The sequence below is a fragment of the Jaculus jaculus genome, chromosome 2 (assembly GCF_020740685.1).
Source record: "Jaculus jaculus isolate mJacJac1 chromosome 2, mJacJac1.mat.Y.cur, whole genome shotgun sequence".
In the NCBI taxonomy this organism is placed as follows: domain Eukaryota; kingdom Metazoa; phylum Chordata; class Mammalia; order Rodentia; family Dipodidae; genus Jaculus; species Jaculus jaculus.
Window position 1 is genome coordinate 65,672,937 of NC_059103.1, and position 20,172 is coordinate 65,693,108.

General features: G+C 46.9%; 1 pseudogene; it reads left to right on the forward strand.

Annotated features, from left to right (window-relative positions):
• The window catches only part of LOC123458752, a 29,715-nt pseudogene extending 9,874 nt beyond the window's left edge, over positions 1-19,841 (forward strand).
• The last annotated feature ends 331 nt before the right edge of the window (positions 19,842-20,172 follow it).

A 20,172-nucleotide genomic window follows, 5' to 3' on the forward strand; every position in this document is an offset into this window, starting at 1 on the left:
ACTTGGGAGACTGGCAGGAAAAAGAAATGCAAGTTCGAGGATAACCTGTACAACTTGGTGAAACCTTGTCTCGAAATTTTTACATAAAGGATGAGGATGGGCCTCAGCAATAGAGCTCCTGCCTAGAATCCCCCAGTGACGGGTTGGTGTGTGGTTCAGTGGTAGAGCTCCTGCCCGGAATCCCCCAGTGAGGGGCTGGGGTGTGGCTCAGTGGTAGAGCTCCTGCTTAGAATCCCCCAGTGAGGGGCTGGGGGTGTGGCTCAATGGCAGTGTTTGTCTAGCTGGTTCCTGGGTTCCATGCTGAGTACTGGCAGCACCCCCCCCACACACACACACACAGAGTAGATCAAGGCATCCTGCTGGAGCTGCCCAGGCATCCTCAGGGAGTGGGGAGGAGAGCTACTTCTAGCAAAGATCCTGCACTCCCTGCTGGCACACCAGACCCCTGCATCCCTGACCCTCCTTTCTCATGAGCACAGGTTTATTTCCTTACAGGACTGTCCTTTTAGGTGATCGACTCCAATTATATTTCTGAGGAAACAATCCAGATGAAGGAGACCATAGAGGGTGGGTGGCCCCTGTGTTGGGTGGGATCTAATTTTTATTTTACTTTTGGGAATTTAATACATTTTATATATATATATATATATATATATATATATATATATATATATATATATATATATACATACACACACACACACACATACACATACACATACACACACATATAAAATAAGTTTTATCATTTTCACTCTTTATTACCCTTTTTTTTTTTTTAAGATTTTTAAAATTAATTCTTTACTTAAGATGTACTCTATCAGATAATCTAATTATCACATTTTAAAATCACTTGTAATAGCTCCTCTTTAAGTTTTTTTTTTTTTTTTTTTTTTAAATTTTTATTAACATTTTCCATGATTATAAAATATATCCCATGGTAATTCCCTCCCTCCCCACCCCCACACTTTCCCGTTTGAAATTCCATTCTCAATCATATTACCTCCCCATTACAATCATTGTAATTACATATATACAATATCAACCTATTAAGTATCCTCTTCCCTTCCTTTCTCCACCCTTTATGTCTCCTTTTCAACTTACTGGCCTCTGCTACTAAGTATTTTCATTCTCACACAGAAGCCCAGTCATCTGTAGCTAGGATCCCCATATGAGGGAGAACATGTGGCGCTTGGCTTTCTGGGCCTGGGTTACCTGACTTAGTATAATACTTTCCAGGTCCATCCATTTTTCTGCAAATTTCATAACTTCATTTTTCTTTACCGCTGAGTAGAACTCCATTGTATAAATGTACCACATCTTCATTATCCACTCATCTGTTGAGGGACATCTAGGCTGGTTCCATTTCCCAGCTATTATAAATTGAGCAGCAATAAACATGGTTGAGCATGTACTTCTAAGGAAATGAGATGAGTCCTTTGGATATATGCCTAGGAGTGCTATAGCTGGGTCATATGGTAGATCAATCTCTAGCTGCTTTAGGAACCTCCACAATGTTTTCCACAGTGGCTGGACCAGATTGCATTCCCACCAGCAGTGCAGAAGGGTTCCTTTTTTTCCACATCCCCGCCAACATTTATGATCATTTGTTTTCATGATGGTGGCCAATCTGACAGGAGTGAGATGGAATCTCAATGTAGTTTTAATCTGCATTTCTCTGATGACTAGTGACGTAGAACATTTTTTTAGGTGCTTATATGCCATTCGTATTTCTTCCTTTGAGAACTCTCTATTTAGCTCCTTAGCCCATTTTTTGATTGGCCTGTTTGATTCCTTATTAGTTAACTTTTTGAGTTCTTTGTATATCCTAGATATTAATCCTTTATCAGATATATAGCTGGCGAAGATTTTTTCCCATTCTGTAGGTTGCCTCTTTGCTTTTTTCACTGTGTCCTTTGCGGTGCAAAATCTTTGTAATTTCATTAGGTCCCAGTGGTTAATCTGTGGTTTTATTGTCTGAGCCATTGGGGTTATATTTAGAAAGTCTTTGCCAAGACCAATATGTTGGAGGGTTTCCCCTACTTTTTCCTCTAGCAGTTTCAAAGTTTCCGGTCTGATGTTAAGGTCTTTAATTCATTTGGACTTAATTCTTGTGCATGGCGAGAGAGAAGAATCTATTTTCATCCTTCTGCAGATATTTATCCAGTTTTCAAAACACCATTTGCTGAAGAGGCTGTCTCTTCTCCAATGAGTATTTTTGGCATTTTTATCGAATATCAGGTGGCTATAGCTACTTGGGCTTACATCTGGGTCCTCTATTCTGTTCCACTGATCTACATGTCTGTTTTTGTGCCAGTACCATGCTGTTTTTGTTACTATGGCTCTGTAGTATAGGTTAAAATCAGGTATGGTGATACCACCAGCCTCTTTTTTGTTGCTCAGTATTATTTTAGATATTCGAGGTTTTTTATGATTCCAAATGAATTTTTGGATTGTTTTTTCTATTTCCATGAAGAAAGCCTTTGGAATTTTGATAGGGATTGCATTAAATGTGTAGATTGCTTTAGGTAAGATTGCCATTTTCACGATATTGATTCTTCCAAGCCAGGAACAAGGGATGTTTCTCCACTTTCTAGTGTCTTCTGCAATTTCTCGCTTGAGTGTCTTAAAGTTCTCATTGTATAGATTCTTTACTTCCTTAGTTAGGTTTATTCCAAGGTATTTTATTTTTTTTGATGCAATTGTGAATGGGAGTGATTCTCTGATTTCATCCTCTGTGTGTTTGTTGTTAGCATATATGAAGGCTACTGATTTCTGTGTATTTATTTTGTATCCTGCTACATTGCTGTAGGTTTTGATTAGCTCTAACAGCTTGCTAGTAGAGTCTTTAGGGTCCTTTATGTATAGAATCATGTCATCTGCAAATAGTGATTACGTGATTTCTTCCTTTCCAATTTGTATCCCTTTTATGTGTGTCTCTTGCCTTATTGCTATGGCTAAGACTTCCAAAACTATATTAAATAGAAGTGGAGACAGTGGACACCCTTGTCTTGTTCCTGATTTTAGTGGAAAAGCTTCCAGTTTTTCCCCATTTAGTAATATGTTGGCTGTAGGCTTGTCATAAATAGCCTTTATTATATTGAGATATGTTCCTTCTATTCCCAGTCTCTGTAGGACTTTTATCATGAAGGGATGTTGGATTTTGTCAAATGCTTTCTCTGCATCTAATGAGATGATCATGTGGTTTTTGTCCTTCAACCCATTTATGTAATGTATTACATTTATAGATTTGCGTATGTTGAACCATCCCTGCATCTCTGGGATAAAGCCTACTTGGTCAGGGTGAATGATCTTTTTGATATACTCTTGTATTCTGTTTGCCAATATTTTGTTGAGAATTTTTGCATCTATGTTCATGAGGGAGATTGGTCTGTAATTTTCTTTTTTTGTTCTATCTTTGCCTGGTTTTGGTATCAGGGTGATGCTGGCCTCATAGAAGGAGTTTGGTAGGATTCCTTCTTTTTCTATTTCCTGGAAAAGCTTAAGAAGCAATGGTGTTAGCTCTTCCTTAAAAGTCTGGTAAAATTCAGCAGTGAATCCATCCGGGCCTGGGCTTTTTTTAGTTGGGAGATTATTGATAACTGCTCGGATCTCCATGTTTGTTATAGGTCTATTTAAGTGATTAATCTCATTTTGATTTAATTTAGGTAGGTCATATAGATTAAGGAAATCATCCATTTCTTTCAGATTTTCATACTTTGTGGAGTATATGCTTTTATAGTATGTCCCTATAATTTTTTGAATTTCTCTGGAATCTGTTGTGATGTTACCTTGTTCATCTCTGATTTTATTAATTTGTGTCTCTTCTCTCTTTCTTTTGGTCAGATTTGCTAAGGGTTTATCAATCTTGTTTATCCTTTCAAAGAACCAACTCTTTGTTTCATTAATTCTTTGGATTGTTCTTTTTGTTTCTATTTCATTAATTTCTGCCCTAATCTTTATTATTTCTTCCCGTCTACTACTTTTTGGTTTGCCTTGTTCTTCTTTTTCCAAGGCTTTAAGGCGAAGCATTAGGTCGTTTACTTGCGACCTTTCTAATTTCTTAATATAGGCACTTAAGGCTATAAATTTACCTCTTAGAACTGCCTTCATTGTGTCCCAGAGATTTTGGTATGTTGTGTTCTCATTATCATTTGACTCTATAAATTTTTTGATTTCCTTTTTGATTTCTTCATTGACCCACTCATCATTTAGTAGTGTATTGTTTAGCTTCCATGATTTTGTGTATGCTCTGTAGCCTTTCTTGCTACTGATTTGTAGTTTAATTCCATTGTGGTCAGATAGCATGCAAGGAATTATTTCAATTTTCCTGAATTTGTTAAGATTTGCTTTGTGTCCTAATATATGGTCTATTTTAGAGAATGTTCCATGTGCTGCTGAAAAGAATGTATATTCTGCAGCCTTTGGATGAAATGTCCTGTATATATCTGTTAGGTCCATATCTTCTATGACCTCATTTAGTCCAGATGCCTCTCTGTTTATTCTTTCCCTGGATGACCTGTCAATTGATGAGAGTGGGGTGTTAAAGTCACCCACCACCACCGTGTTTGGTGTTATCTGTGACCTTAGTTCTAATAGTGTTTGTTTGACGAATTTGGGAGCCCCCATGTTAGGTGCATATATGTTTAGGATTGTAATGTCCTCCTGTTGGAGTGTGCCCTTAATCAATATAAAGTGACCTTCCTTATCTTTTTTGACTAACTTCGGACTAAAGTCCACCCTGTCTGATATTAGGATAGCAACCCCTGCTTGTTTTCTAGGCCCATTTGCTTGAAACACCGTCTTCCAACCTTTCACCCTAAGATAATGTCTATCCTTTGTAGAAAGGTGAGTTTCTTGAAGACAACAAATTGTAGGATCCTGCTTTTTAACCCAGTCTGCAAATCTATGTCTTTTCGTTGGGGCATTGAGACCGTTGATATTAAGAGATATTATTGAAAGGTGTGTATTTATGTTTGCCATTTGTGTGTGTGTGTGTGTGTTACTTGTTCTACCTGTGCTCTCTTCTGTTAACTGGTATTTGAGTATGGCTGGTTTTTTCTAGGTTCCTTATATGTGTGCTTTTCCTTTTGTTCAGCATGGAGGATTCTATCAAGTATTTTCTGTAGAGCTGGTTTTGTCTTCAGATATTCCTTTAACCTGCTTTTGTCATGGAATGTCTTTATTTCTCCATCTATTTGGATGGATAACTTTGCAGGATAAAGTAACCTTGGTTGACAGTTGTTATCTTTCAGAACTTGGAATATATCACTCCAGGCCCTTCTGCCTTTAAAAGTTTGTGTTGAATAATCTGCTGTAATCCTGATGGGCTTGCTTTTGTAGGTAACTTGATTTTTCTCTCTAACTGCTTTCAATATTTTTTCTTTGGTTTGTGTGTTTGGAAGTTTGAGTATAATGTGGCGAGGAGAGTTTCTTTCTGGGTTTTGTCTGGCTGGGGTTCTAAAGGCTTCCTGTATCTGTATTGGCACCTCTTTCCCAATTTGGGGAAAATTTTCCTCTATGATTTTGTTGAAGATACCTACTATGCCTCTGGAGTGGAATTCTTCTCCTTCTACTATGCCCTGAATTCTTATATTGGATCTTTTCATAGTGTCCCGAATATCTTGAAATTCCCACTCATACTTTTCTATAAGTTTGTTTTTCTCTTTGTTGGACTGCATTAGGTCTGCCACCTGATCTTCTAGCTTAGATATTCTGTCTTCTCCCTCATCCATCCTACTGGTGAGATTTTCTACAGAGTTTTTTATTTCATTAACTGTGTTCTTCATTGCTAGTAATTCTGACTGGTTTTTCTTTATTATTTCTATTTCTCTATTTATGTCTTGTATTGCCTTCTTTATTTCATTAAATTGGTGTCCTGCCTCTTCTTTGATTCCTTTGATTTCCTCTTTGATTTCCTCTTTGATTTCTTCTTTGATTGTTTTCATGTGTTCTTTGACCTCTTTGAACATATTTATAATTATTCTTTTGAACTCTTTCTCAGGCATTTCCTCTAACTCTTTCTCACTGGAGGACATTTCTGATGCATTAATACTTTTAGGTGGATTTATATCGTCTTGCTTTTTAGTGTTTCTTGTGTTATAATGTATATATTTTTGCATCTTGGATTAAGTTAATGCTTGGATTTTCTAGCTAGCTGTGTATTCTTAGCTGTATCAATTGATTTGGTGTAATATATTTTCAGGGTAGGACCTTAAGGTATTAGGTGTGGTTCTTAAGACTTTCAGAGTATCTACAAAGATGTTCTTAGGGGTTGAGTTTCCCTGCTATAGGAGTATTCAAGCAGGCTGAGTGGAATAATATACTGGTAGATTCTAAAATTTAGCTAAACACTGTACCCATTCCATCAAAAACAGCCCCGAGTATGTATGCAAGAGTAGTTATTATAATGACCAGATCCTCTATCAACACAGAGGTTTAGATTTCTGGTCTGTTGAGGTATCCAAGTCAGCTTGTGACCAAGTGAGACCCTTCCCTGGTGCAATCCCAGTTACCTTGGGTGATTGTGGTCTCAGTCAAGTTGCTGCCTGGGTCGTCGGGCTGCTGTTCTGATTTCTGGAGCTGGGCACTTGCTTTTCCTACGGGGCAAACTGAGCCGCTGCCGCCGCCTCTGCAGCTGTTGTAGGCGCCACCCCCGGAGCCCCCACCGCTGCTGAAGCTGCCGTTGCCGTGTCCACCGCTGCTGCTCACCCCGAAGCCACTGCTGCGGGATCTGTCACCGCTGCCGCTCCTGGGTCCGCTGCTGCTGGGGCCACTGGTACCGGTGCTGGAGCCGCTGAAGTTGCTGCCGAATTCTGCTCCTGCTTGGGTCCCGCCGTCAGCCCAAGTTGGCGTGGCCGGGTCCCGGGCCGCTGCTGTGTTCGCTGGAGCTGGGTTCAGGCGGCAGGGGAGGGGAGGGAGCCGCGCTGTTCTGGTTGTATCGTTTCTCCACGTGTGCTTTTACTTCGCGGTCTGCTCCTCCCTCCGTTGCTCGCTGCCGCTCTCCCCTCACGTTTCCCGAGTTGCGGAGAGCGCGGTGTGAGGGGAAAATCCCGCACCTGGCTTGTCCTGCGGCTCGAGCCGAGAGTCCGGCGGTTTTCTGCCGCTCCGCAGTTGCGGCGGGTAGCCGAGCGGCCCGGAGCTGCTGTTCCCGCCTGTGCAGGCTCTGGATGCTCTGGAACTCTTCTACTTCTCCGCTGCCGCCTCAACTTCCTATACACCTCACTTTTTAGTAAAAGTGTGTATTTTGCTGAGTTTTTTTTGGTCTTCCCCCCCCCAGGCTGTTTTGGCGTGGTACCTACGCCGCCATCTTAACCGGAAGTCTATTACCCTTTTTTAAGTTTTTGTTTGTTTTTTGAGGTAGGGTCTAGCTCTGGTCCAGGCTGCCCGAGAATTCACTGTGTAGTCTCAGGGTGGCCTCGAACTCACTGTGATCTTCCTACCTCTGCCTCCCGAGGGCTGGGAAGAAACGCGTGCGCCATCATGCCCGGCTTCTTTAACCCCTCTTACTCCACACCTGCTAAATTCCTTCTCAGCTAGTGTTCTTTCTACTTTCATTCTCTCTCTCTCTCTCTCTCTCTCTCTGTGTGTGTGTGTGTGTGTGTGTCCCACTGAGTTTAACTAGGGTTGCTTGTATGAGCATGGGTGGGGGTTATTTCTTGGAGTGGACAACTTCCTAGTGGTTCCACTGGTGAAGAAAATGCTTCCATTTCCCCCAGCAACCAATAACTCCTCTGGGACAAGTGGAGGAGGTCTCGTGAGCCCCTCCCCTTCCCGGACAGAACGGTGACTGGGCCATCTCTGTGCGGGTCCATGCTCGCAGCCACGGCTGCTGTGGGCGCGCGCAGTTAGCTAGTGGCCACGCTGTGTTCAGAAGACAGGGTCCACCGCACTCATACTTGCCCTCTGCTTCTCATGCCACCACCACTTCTTCGATGTGTCCTGAGCCCTGGTGGTGGTGAGGGGCCATGCAGACGACCCCTTGCGTAGGTCTGAGCACACACTAGTCCTGTATACTCAGTGTTTTGACCAATTACGTGTGCGTGCGCGAACCACCACCCACTGCAATAAAGAAGCTTTTCTGACCAACTCAGAGCAGCTCTAACCTATGCATATAACCATAAATAGTTATTTTAGGCATTTTTATTTAATAAATAATTAAATTGCGTTGTAAGGGCTGGAGACGTGGCTCATCTGTTAAGGTGCATGCCTGTGAAACCTAAGGACCCAGGTTCGATTCCCCAGTATCCACATAAGCCAGATGCACAAGGTGGCACATGTGTCTGGGGTTCCTTTGCAGTGATTGGAGACCCTGGCACAGTCCATTTTCTCTCTTTATTTGCCTCTTCCCCTGTCTCTCACTCTCTCAAATAATTTTTTTTTGGTGGGGGGCAGTAGTCTCACTCTAGCTCAGGATGACTTGGAATTCACTATGTAGTCTCAGGGTGGCCTAGAACTTAATGGCAGTCTTCCTACCTCTGCCTCTGGATTGCTGGGATTAAAGGCGTGCACCAACAGACTCGGCTCTAAGTAAAGTATTTTTTAAAAGTAGCATTGTAGGAGAGCTGGGCATTGTGGCACACACCTTTAATTCCAGCATTTGGGAGGCGAGGTAAGAGGATCGCTGTGAGTTTGAGGCCACCCTGAGACTACATAGTGAATTCCATGTCAGCCTAGACTAGAGTGAGACCCTACCTTAAAAAAAAACCAAACAAATAATAATAATAATAATAGCATTGTAGGGCTGGAGAGATGGCTTAGCGGTTAAGGCACTTGCCTAGGAAGCCTAAGGACCTAGGTTTGACTCCCCAGAACCTACATAAGCCAGATGCACATGCATCTGGAATTCGTTTGCAGTGGTGTACCCATTCTCGCTTTCTCTCTCTGTCTCTCTCCCTCAACTAAATAAAAATAAAATTCTTTTAAAAAATAATTTAAGCAGGGTGTGGTGCCACACGTGAGTTTGAGGCGGCCCTGAGACGACATAGTGAATTCCAGATCAGCTTGGCTCAGAGTAAGACCCTACCTCAAAAAAAAAAAAAATAAATAAATAAATAAAGTTTAAAAAATACCATCGTAGCTGGCCATGGTGGCTGACACCTTTAATCTTAGCTCTTGGGAGGCAGAGATAGGATAATTGCCATGATTTTGAGGCCACCTGAGACTACATAGTGAATTGCTGCCTGACCCTACCTTAAAAAAAAAAAAAAGCATTGTGAAGAATGAACTGTCAAAAATAAAAGGCACTTTAAGACAAAAAGTCAAGCGGTGGGAAAGAGAGTGCAGTGCAGTGGTCTGCACAGCTGGCTGGAAGGAAGCCTGGCCCAGGTGATGCTGTCGTGTGAATCATGGGACAGCGCCCCCTGTCTATGAGCAAGGCAAATGTAGAGACAGCAAAAGACTTCAAAGAAACCCTACAGATAAAAGTTTTTTTTAAAGACCTGTCTTTTGTTTGTTTGTTTAAATTTTTTTATGTATTTTTATTAATTTATTTGAAAGCAACAGACAGAGAGAGAAAGAGAGGGGGAGAGAGAGAGAGAGAGAGAGAGAGAGAATGGGCGCGCCAGGGCATCCAGCCTCTGCAAACGAACTCCAGACGCGTGCGCCCCCTTGTGCATCTGGCTAACATGGGTCATGAGGAAGCGAGCCTTGAACGGGGATCCTTAGGCTTCACAGGCAAGCACTTAACCACTAAGTCATCTCTCCAGCCCTAAAAATAAAGTTGTACATGCAAATAGCAAACAAATAAATTAAAAGATCAGAAGAAGCCAGGCATGGTGGCACATGCCTTTAATCCCAACACTCAGGAGGCAGAAGTAGGACAATAGCTGTGAGTTTGAGGCCACCCATAGTGTATTTCAGGTCAGCCTGGGCTGGAGGGAGGCCCTACCTCAAATAAATAAGTAAATGGTGATAAAAGTACCAGAAATTCAGCAGAAATAAAGTAAAATAGCTGGGCACAGTGGTTCACATCTTCAATACCAGCACTCAGGAGGCAGAGGTAGGAGGATCACCGTGAGTTCGAAGCCACCTTGAGATATACATAGTGATTTCCAGGTCAGCCTGGACTAGAGTGAGACCCTACCTTAAAAAGTAAAAAATAAAAAATAAAGTAGCTGGGTGTGGTGGCACATGCCTTTTAAAAAATATTTTATTTTTATTTATTTATTATACAGAGAAAGGGAGAGAGAGAATGCATGCCAGGGTCTCCAACCACTGCAAACAAACTCCAGATGTGTGTGCCCCCTTGTGCATCTGGCTAACGTGGGTTCTGGAGAATCGAACCTGGGTCTTTTGGCTTTGCTGGCAAATGCCTTAACCGCTAAGTAATTCCTCCAGCCTGGCACATGCCTTTAATCTCAGCACTCGGGAGGCTGAGGTAGGAGGATCGCCGAATTTGAGGCCACCCTGAGACTACATAGTGAATTCCTGGTCAGCCTGGGCCAGAGTGAGACCCTACCTCAAAAAATCAAAATAATAATAATAATAAATAAAACAAAATGGGGGCTAGAGAGTTGGTTTAGCAGTTAAAGTGCATACCTAAGAAACCTAAGGACCCAGGTTCGACTCCCCAGGTCCCACGTAAGCCGGATGCACATGATGGTGCATGTACCTGGTGTTCATCTGCAGTGGTTAGAGACCCTGGTGAGCCCATTCTCCCTCTGTGTCTTTTCCAAGTAAATAAATAAATAAATGAAAGCAAAACAAAAATAAGTAACTAAAGTAAAATAAATAAAGCCCAACTCAAAAAGGTTCCCATTCTGCAGATTCTACAAAAGGGGTAGCCTTTATGTAAATAGTGCCCAATCAAGGGCTGTTTAGCAGAAAAGTTACCAAGATTAAGTAACGCTTGAAACGGCACACTGGCACCAGTGGTAGGTCCTCCCTGCCCCACCAGGACCTATGACCTCCCCGGGCACGGGCCCTTGCCATGACGCCCCATTGGTCCTGGAACTTTCCCTGGCATCTCTCCCTTCTCTCCGAGGCCTGCAGGACAAGCTCAACAAGAGGGACAAAGAGGTGGCAGCCTTGGTGTCCCAGATCGAGATGCTCAGGGCCAAGTAAGTGGTAAGTTTCTCTCCTGTGCAGTAGATGGGACAGTGGGGGAGCGGCGGGTGTGACTTTAGTGACACAATCCAGCCCATGTGTCTGGAGCATGTACCTGGACTACAGCAATGGGTGCACTCAACAATGGGGCTGAGGTCCTGAGTTCTCCCCAGAATTAGTCTCTAGTTCACATCCCACCTACCTTGGGTTTTCCCTGTGGCTTTGAAGACTCAAAGTTTTGTTTTTTTTTTATCCCAAGGTAGGATCTCACTCTAGCTCAGACTGACCTGGAATTCACTATGTAGTCTCAGGGTGGCCTCGAACTCATGGCAATCCATCTACCTCTGCCACCCTGTGCTGGGATTAAAGGCATGTGCTACCACTCCCGGCTCAGGTGGTTTTTTTATTTGAGAGAGACAGACACAGGTTGAAAGAATGGGCTTGCCAGGGCCTCCAGCCTCTGCAAACAAACTCCAGACACATGTGCCACCTTGTGCACCTGGCTCACGTGGGTCTTGGGGAATCAAACCTGGGTCCTGTGGCTTTGCAGGCAGGTGTCTTAACTGCTAAGCCATCTCTCTAGTGCATCCACCTCTTTTTGTGACAGGGTCTCTCATTGGCTTGGAGGTCACTAATTAAGCTAGACTAACTGGAGAGTGAGCTAGGATCCTCCTATCTCTGCCTCCCCAGTACTGGGATTACAAGTATGCACCACCACACTGAGGTGGTGGTGGTGATTCATTCATCCATTCATTTATTTATTTATTTGAGAAAGACAAAGACTGAGAGGCACAGAGAGGCATATACAGAGAGAGAATGGGCTTCCCAGGGCCTCTAGCCACTGCAAACAAGTTCCAGATGGCATGCGCCACCTAGTGCATCTGGCTTACAAGGGTACTGAAATGTCAAACTTGGGTCTTTAGACTTTGTAGGTAAGTGCCTTAACTGATAACCCATCTGTCCTGCCCTTGTTTTTGGTTTGGTTTTGTTGTGGTAAAGTCTCACCCTAGTCCAGGCCAACCTGGTACTCTGTAGTCCTAGGCTGGCCTTGAACCCATCATGTTCCTTCTACCTCTGCCTCCCGAGTGCTGGGATTAAAGTTGTGTGCCACTATGCCCAATTTGAGGTTTGGGGTTTCTTTTGCTTGTTTTTTGTTTTGTTTTTATGTGTCTTGTGGGGATTGAACTCTGGTTCTCTTGCTTTCAAGGCAAGCACTTTACCCTCTGAGCTGTCCCCCCAGCCCTAGGGTCCTCTCTCTGTTTAATACAGGGTCTCACTATGTAGCTCTTGCTGGCCTAGAAATATCAGTGCTCCTCCTGCCTCAGCCTCTCCAGTTCTGGGATGATAGGTGGCGCAGTTGGCACTGCCAGCCTCTTAAGGGTGATGCTACTGTCATCCCCTTGGGCATCCTGATCAAGGTGGGGCCCCTGGGTGGAGTTTCATTCATGTTCGAACCCACCCTCTCCCTCCCCCATGGCTCCCCTCAGCCCTGGAGAACAAGTGTAAGTAGGGAGAGAAGAAGGTGGACTCCCTTCTGAAGGAAAAGAGGTCTGGAGGCGGAGCTGGAGACTGAGTCACCGAAGACCCATGATGCCTCAGGCCAGCTCGTCCACATCAGCCAAGAACTGCTGAGGAAGGAACAGTGAGTGCATCGTGGGCTTGGCATACAGAAGCCCTCACATCCTTTTTTTTAAAAAAAAAAAATATGTTAATTTTGGAGCTGGGTGTGGTGGCACACGCCTTTAATCCCAGCACTTAGGAGGTAGGAGGATCGCCGTGAGTTCGGGGCCAACCTGAGACTATATAGTGAATTCCAGGTCAACATGAGCTAGAATGACACCCTACCTTGAAAAAAAAAAAGTTATTATTTTTTTATTTATTTGAGAGAGAGAAAGAGAAAGGAAGGGAAAGAATGGGTATGCCAGGGCCTCCAGCCACTGCTAACAGACTCCAGATGCATGCACCCCCCTGTGTATCTGGCTTAATTTGGGTCCTAGGAAATCGAACGTAGTTCCTTTGGCTTTGCAGGCAAGGGCCTTAACCGCTAAGCCATCTCTCTAGCCCACACTCTTCTATTTATTATTTATTTATTTGAGAGGCAGATAGCCAGTGGGCACACCAGGACCTCCAGGCACTGCAAACCAACTCCAATACCGACATAAAACCAGAGGCATAAGTTAGCTCATGAGTCTGGCAGTGACTAGAAACCCTGGTGTGTCCATTCTTTTCTTTCTGTCTGCCTCTCTCTCAAATAAATTAGAAATAATAATAATAAAATAGCCGGGCATGGTGGTGCATGCCTTTAGTCCCAGCATTTGGGAGGCAGAGGTAAGAGAGTCATTGTGAGTTCAAAGCCACCCTGAAACTACATAGTGAATTCCAGGTCGGCTTGGGCTAGAGGGAGACACTACCTTGAAAACACCAAGCAAGAAAGTAAAGTAAATAAAATGAAAAGAACATTCCAGAAACAGCCACGCCCTTTTGGTGGTCCTGTGTCCTAATCTTGCTGCTTTGGTTGTGACTGAAGCTTCAAGTCCCCACCCTTCCACCGGGTCCCTGGTGGCACTGAAGTTGTGTGGACGGCGCCCCCTGGTGGTGGATGGTGTCCAGGCAAGTTGCACGACGTGGTGGGGGCCAGGAGGGTTCCTATGACTGCTGCCCTGTGACCTTGTCCCCCAGGAGTCTGAACGAGCCACGGGTGCTGCTGTTAGAGGCCAATCGCCACTCCCCAGGCCTGAGAGGGACCTGAGCCGCGAGGTACACAAGGCCGAATGGCGGATGAAAGAGCAGAAACTCAAGGACGACATCCCGGGCCTGCGTGAAAAGCTGACGGGGCTGGTAGGTGGAAGACAAGAGTGGGAAGTTCACCACGTCACAGTGGGGATTGAAAATCGTGCCAGCATTGGTGGTGCACACCTTTAATCCATCACTCTGGAGGCAGAGGGAGGAGGATCGCGGTGAGTTTGAGGCCACCCTGAGACTACAGAGTGAATTCCAGGTCAGCCTGGGCTAGAGCGAGACCCTACCTCGAAAAACCAAGCCAGTCTTGCCTGTCTGGAAGCCAGAAAGGCCAATTCAGTAGTGAGCTCTCTGTGCAGAAGAAACCAGGGGTTCTCACGAAGAGGACGTTCAAGCCTCCTCCAGCCCCAGGTTTCCAGATGCCGAGGGAGGGTCCTTCTCTACTGGAAATGGGAACCTGGCCTTCAGCTAGGTCTGCACGCGTGGGATGGAGACAGGTGGTCACATTGGTAGCACAAGACAAAGCCATCTGTCTCCTCCGTCTTCCTCCATGGCCAGCCGCAACGTTTGGGTGAGGTGGGACCTGGGACCATTAGGCCTCCTGTCCTCTACCCTGTGGGGGAGATTGAAAGAAATGGGGCTCAGCCTTGGGGATGTCCACAGGCTGGAAAGGAGGGAGTGACCATCAAGAACTCTTAGGGGACCAAGGATGTGGCTCAGTCAGTAAAGTGCTTGCCTAGTGTGGTTGCCAGCTACACGTTGCTGGGATGAACTTCCAAACAAGGCATAATTTACAGGAGGAACAGACTATTTGAAGCTTACATATCCAGGGGAAGTTCCCTAACGGAGGAAGAAGCTGGCCCCCTTTCACAGGTCCGTGCGGAGAGAAATACCACGGCCAGCACCGCAAGCCAGCCCACTCCAGGAAGCCCAGGCAGAGCTCAAGCACTCTGCACACCTTAGATGATAGAATTCCAGACCACCCCAAACATACCTTAGGACTGGACCTTAGGATCTGCCCACAGTGACACCGCCTGCAGCCAAGTTTCAAGCTTTAATAACTCCTCAATCTGTTGGGGGGGGGACATCCATTCAAACTACCACATCTAGCATACATGAATCCCTGGGTCCGATCCCCAGTGCCTCATCAGCTAGGCACAGTGATGACCTCCTGTAATCACAGCACCATGGGGCGCTGCCGTCTGCAGTTCATTGGCAGTGGCTAGGGGCCCTGGCGTGCCCATTCTCTCCCTCTCTCTTTCTCTACCTGCTTATTTCTGTTTCTCTCTCTCTCTCTTTCTCTCTCTCTCTCTCTGTCAAATAAGTAAATAAAAATAAATCTTAAAAAAAAAAATAAAATAGGGCTGGGAGAGATGGCCTTGCAGTTAAGCACTTGCCTGTGAAGCCCAAGGAACCTGGTTCGAGGCTCGATTCCCCAGGACCCACTAAGTCAGATGCACAAGGTGGCGCATGCATCAGGAGTTTGTTTGCAGTGGCTGGAGGCCCTGGCGTACCCATTCTTTCTCTCTCTTCTCTCCCAAATAAATAATAAAAATAAACAAAAATAAATAAATAAATAAAATAGAATAAATAAATAAAATAGATCACTGTAAGTTCAAGGCCACATAGTTAATTCCAGGTCAGCCTGGACCAGAGTAAGACCCTACCTTGAAAAAAAGTATTATTTATTTAAGAGAGAGAGAGAGAAAGAGGCAAATAGAAAGAAAGAGAGAAAGAATGGGCACTCTAGGGCCTCTAGGCATTGTAAACGAACTCCACGCACCACCTTGTGCATCTGGCTTTATGTGGGTACTAGGAAATCAAACCTGGGTCCTCTGGCTTTGCAGGCAAGTGTCTTAAACTGCTGTGCCATCTCTCCTCCCCAGAAGTTTTATTCTAGACAAGTGAGGTGTTGGGTTCATAGCCATAACCCTGGAGCCCAGACTGGTCTAGTTAACTTCTCAGCACTCTAATTTGTTGGTGGGGAGGGGACTAGAAGTCACGTGAAGGTAGGAGGATGTGGGGTGATGGGAAGGTTTGGATGGAGGGCTTGAGCCCCAGCCTGGGGTAGAAGCAAGGAGGCCAGCCCAGCAGGTGCATCTCAGGGTGCCTGGATGGGAGGAGAGGTGTTCTCCATTCGGGGACTTGAAAATGAAGACTGAGCTGGGTGTGGTGGTGTATGCCTTTAATCCCAACACTAGGGAGGCAGAGGTAGGAGGATCGCTGTGAGTTCGAGGCCACCCTGAGACTACATAGTGAATTCCAGGTCAGCCTGGGCTAGAGTGAAACCTCAAAAATAAATAAATAAGGGTTGGAGAGATGGCTTAGCGGTTAAGGCGTCTGCCTGCAAAGCCAAAGGACCCAGGTTCCATTCCCAAGGACCCACGTAAGCCAGATGCACAAGGGGATGTATGCATCTGTAGTTCATTTGCAGTGGCTGGAGGCCCTGGCACACCCATTCTCTCTCTCAAGTAAAAATAAATAAACAAATTTTTTAAAACTTGAAATAATTTTTAAAAAACGAAGAGGGTGAAAATGAGGCCATGTTGGGAAGGCAAGGCCAGGTGCCTTAGCGGGGAGGGAAGCTTAAGGGACACCAGGGGAATCTCCAGGTTTGACCCAGAGGTGAGGTGGGGCCACCCACGCGTGTTCCTGTGTGTGCATGTCCCTCTCACCCGCCCCCTTGCCCCCAGGATAAGGACAAGTCGCTATCGGAGCGGCGGCGGCACTCCCTCATCGACCCGGTCTCTGCCCCGGAGCTGCTCCGGCTGCAGCATCAGCTGGCCAGCACCGAAGACGCGCTACAGGACGCCCTGGACCAGGGTCAGCAGGTGGAGAGACTCGTGGAGGCCCTAAGGGGATGCTCGGACCGGGCCCAGGTAAGCGCCATGGGGAGCCCCCACGTGGAGGAGGAGGAGGAGAAAACCGTGACCTGGGAACCCGGGGGTGCAGAACGAGGCAGCACCCCTCTTGTAAGGGGTTGGGAATTCGGAGCTTGGCTGGTGCTGTTGGGAAGACATCGCCATCTCGTGGGTAGATGCGGAATTGCACCCTGGCCACCTACTTAGGGGCTCCTCCCCTTCCCGCACCCCCATCCCTCACAGACCTCGGTAGTTCCGGTTCTGCCAACGGTATCCACCAGCCGGATAAAGCCCACAAACTGGAGGTAAGAACTGCAGGCCTTTGAGGAAGCTCGAGAAGTCACTGAAAGACAAAAGGACAAGGAGTGTGTGTGTGTGTGTGTGTGTGTGTGTGTGTGTGTGTGTGTGTGTGTGTTTTGAGTCCCCTACCGGCAAGGTTGCTTAGGAAGGGCTCTAGCCATGGTATTGCTTTCCTGTCTCCCCACCCACCCTCCCCTGTGGTAATACATTGGAACCGAGCAACTTAATACTTGCTAAGCAAGCAAGCATCATACCATTGAGCCACGCCCCCCGCCCCTTATTGGGGAATTCTAGACAGGAGCTCTACCACTGAGCCACGCCCTCAGCCCATGGTTTCTTGGAGGAAGTGTCTAGCATGATCGCCTCCTCCCTGTCCTCAGTCCCAGGCATCCACCTTGTGTTACCCCTGCTGCACAGCCCCTGGTCTGGGAACAGCTGTGCCCATGGCTTGCAGTGTGATCCAGGTAGTTGTCGCTGGAGCACAGAGAGAGTCAGCGTGCCTTCTGTCTTTCTACCTGTGACACATTCAGCTGAGAACCAGGCTTGGGGACAAAGGCAAGGAAGCCAGTCCTTGTCCAGATATTTGAGGGCAGGACAGGCACCCCGGGCTGGAGATAGGGCAGGCCATGGGGCTGGGGCGGGTGCTGGAGACACCAAGACAGAACTTGCTGGCTAGGTAATCTAACCGGGTCAGTGAACTCCAGGTTCAGTCGGACCATCTCAAAAAGCAACGTGAGGGGGCTGGAGAGATGGCTCAGCGGTTAAGGCACTTGCCTGCAAAGCCTAACGACCTAGGTTTGATTCTCCAGTACCCATGTAAAGCCAGATGCGCAAAGTAGCATATGTGTCTGGAGTTCATTTGCTGTGGTTGGAGGCCCTGGCACACTCAGTCAGTGTCTCTCTTCTATCTTTCTCTGCTTGCAAATAAATAGGTGGATGATAATAAAAAAAAAAAGTGAAAGGACTAGAGAGATGGCTCAGTGGGTAAGAGCCCTTGTCATGCAAGCATGAGGGCCCAAGACGGTCTGCTTCACCCTGAGTTCCATTCTCCCTCACCCATGGAAACGAGTAGATGCAGCCACGCATGCATGCCTGTAGCCACAGTCCCATAGGAAGCAGAGACAGAATCACTGGGACTCGCTGATCAGCCAGTCTGACCGAAAACTACCGCTCCAGGTTCAACGAGAGACTCTGTTTGGAGGAAACCTATGGGAAAACAATGGAGGAAGACATCCGAGTTCTCCTCTGCCCTCCAGACACATACACACATACCATACACACACAAACACACACATGCACACACATGTGCTGTTCACATGCACCTGCACATGCATATATGGAAACACACACAAAAACCTTGCTGATCAAACTCTTGTTCTCTCCTAGGACAAACACTGACCCTGAGGGACACCATCGAGTGGCCAGTTCCCACCAGAGCCCTGCCAGGCTGCCCTGGCAGCGAGCCAGGAGTGTCCCTTCAGAGACAAGACTGTGTTTGTAACCATAATGTCCTCACACGTGGACAATCTTCACCCAAACCCCCTGCCGGACCAGGAGGCTCCCACAGAAAGCGGTACAGCGAGGCTTGGCCCAAGGAACCTCTCTTGGGCCTTCCCAGAATCTTCTGGAATTGATTTATGGAGGCTGAGGCATCCCCTTGGGCCTTTCTTCCTCCAACGGGCTGCCCTGCCTGAGGTCTGTCTGGGTGTCCTGGGTACTTCCCTTCCCCCTTGTCCTTCTGAAGTCTCCAGGACCCCCACAGGCCTCTGAGGGGCAGAGCAGGGCTCAGCCTCTCTATGGGCACACTGTCCAAGGACAGGTGCGGTTGGTTTTCAAGAGCCCAGTGGAAACTCATCTGCGGTGTAATCCAAGTGAAGGCAGTCCTGGGGGCATCTCACCCCACATGCCAACTTTCCTTCGCACAGTAGTATGAGGTCCCAGGGGCCTCTCTAACCAGGGAGGGGCCAGGCCCAAGGACTCAGGGGACAGGGTCTCTCTTCCCCGACACCAGGCTAACATGCTTACACACCTCCCAGCTGAGGTGCAGCCAGCCTTGGCAGACAACGCTACAGTATTAGTCGAGCTCACAAAGCCTCTCTCTCCGTCCCACCACGACCTTGAGCCAGTCCTGACTTAGAGCCTGGAGCCAATGTTTTCAACAAACACGTGCTGTTCCTGGGAGGGGGGAGGAGAAGGGGGAGAATCAAACTGGCTCTCTGTGTTTGTTGCAAGCCCAGAGTGCCCTGCCCCCACGAAGCCACTGGCAGCTCCTAGCTCCCAGCTCCGCCTGTGACCAGAGAGGGTGGCCTCGAGCCCCCCTTGAGCTGGATTGCTTTATACAAGTCCTGGAACCCTCCATGTGGCCTCTCTGTAAGCACGATGAGCGACCAGTAGGGGGCACTCGTGCTCTTACCAATCCGGAGGGAGTGAGTTATCCCACTGGGCCTCCTTCCAACTCCCTGTTGGTATTAGGTAGTCCTCGCAACGTGGTTTTTATTAACAGCCTAGAATTGATGCTTTAGCAGTCTAACCCAGAGATGAGTACTGCTCTTGTTCCAGCAAAGTTGGGCAGCCTCGTGCCACGCACAGACAGGAGGTACTTGTCAAATCTTAACAGCCAAAGGCCCCACAAGGAACCAGGAGGGCCTGAGCACCCACTAGCCCTGAGGGTTGGGGAGGGTGGCCTTGCCTGTGGCAGGTGTGTGTGCAAGAAGCCATTTCCCTAGAAAAGCGTTGGCGTTCGTAGGCCTCTCGGCCTGCCGGGTGTGGCTGCCAAGGTGTGGCTCAGTGACGTCCCTTTTCCAAGCCCCTACCCTCTCTCCCTCCCTCTCAATGGAATTGTGGAAGTGTGGCTAGTCCCTCATATGGACAATAAAGCTTGTGACAGGTGCAGGAGCCCTGCAGTCAGCTGCTTCTCTCTGTGGGGTACCCTTTTCAGCTCCCCAAATACAACCCCTAGCTCAGGAGTGCACTCAAGGTCTTAACTTGGTTCTTTGACACCAACTATCTCCTATCCAAGCGTTAGGGGCTCATGGGAGGGCTTCCACCGGGCTGGAGGCACAGGGAATGGAATGCCTTGTCCTCAGTGAGGAACCTCAACAGGAACAGGCAGGGAAAATCATTAACGGGACAGACTCCCAGGAAACCTGGCTTTGCACTTGAACATATTGGGGGGGGGGAGGAAGAAGGGGGGTGTGTGAAAGTGACCTGGACATGCAAAGTGGTA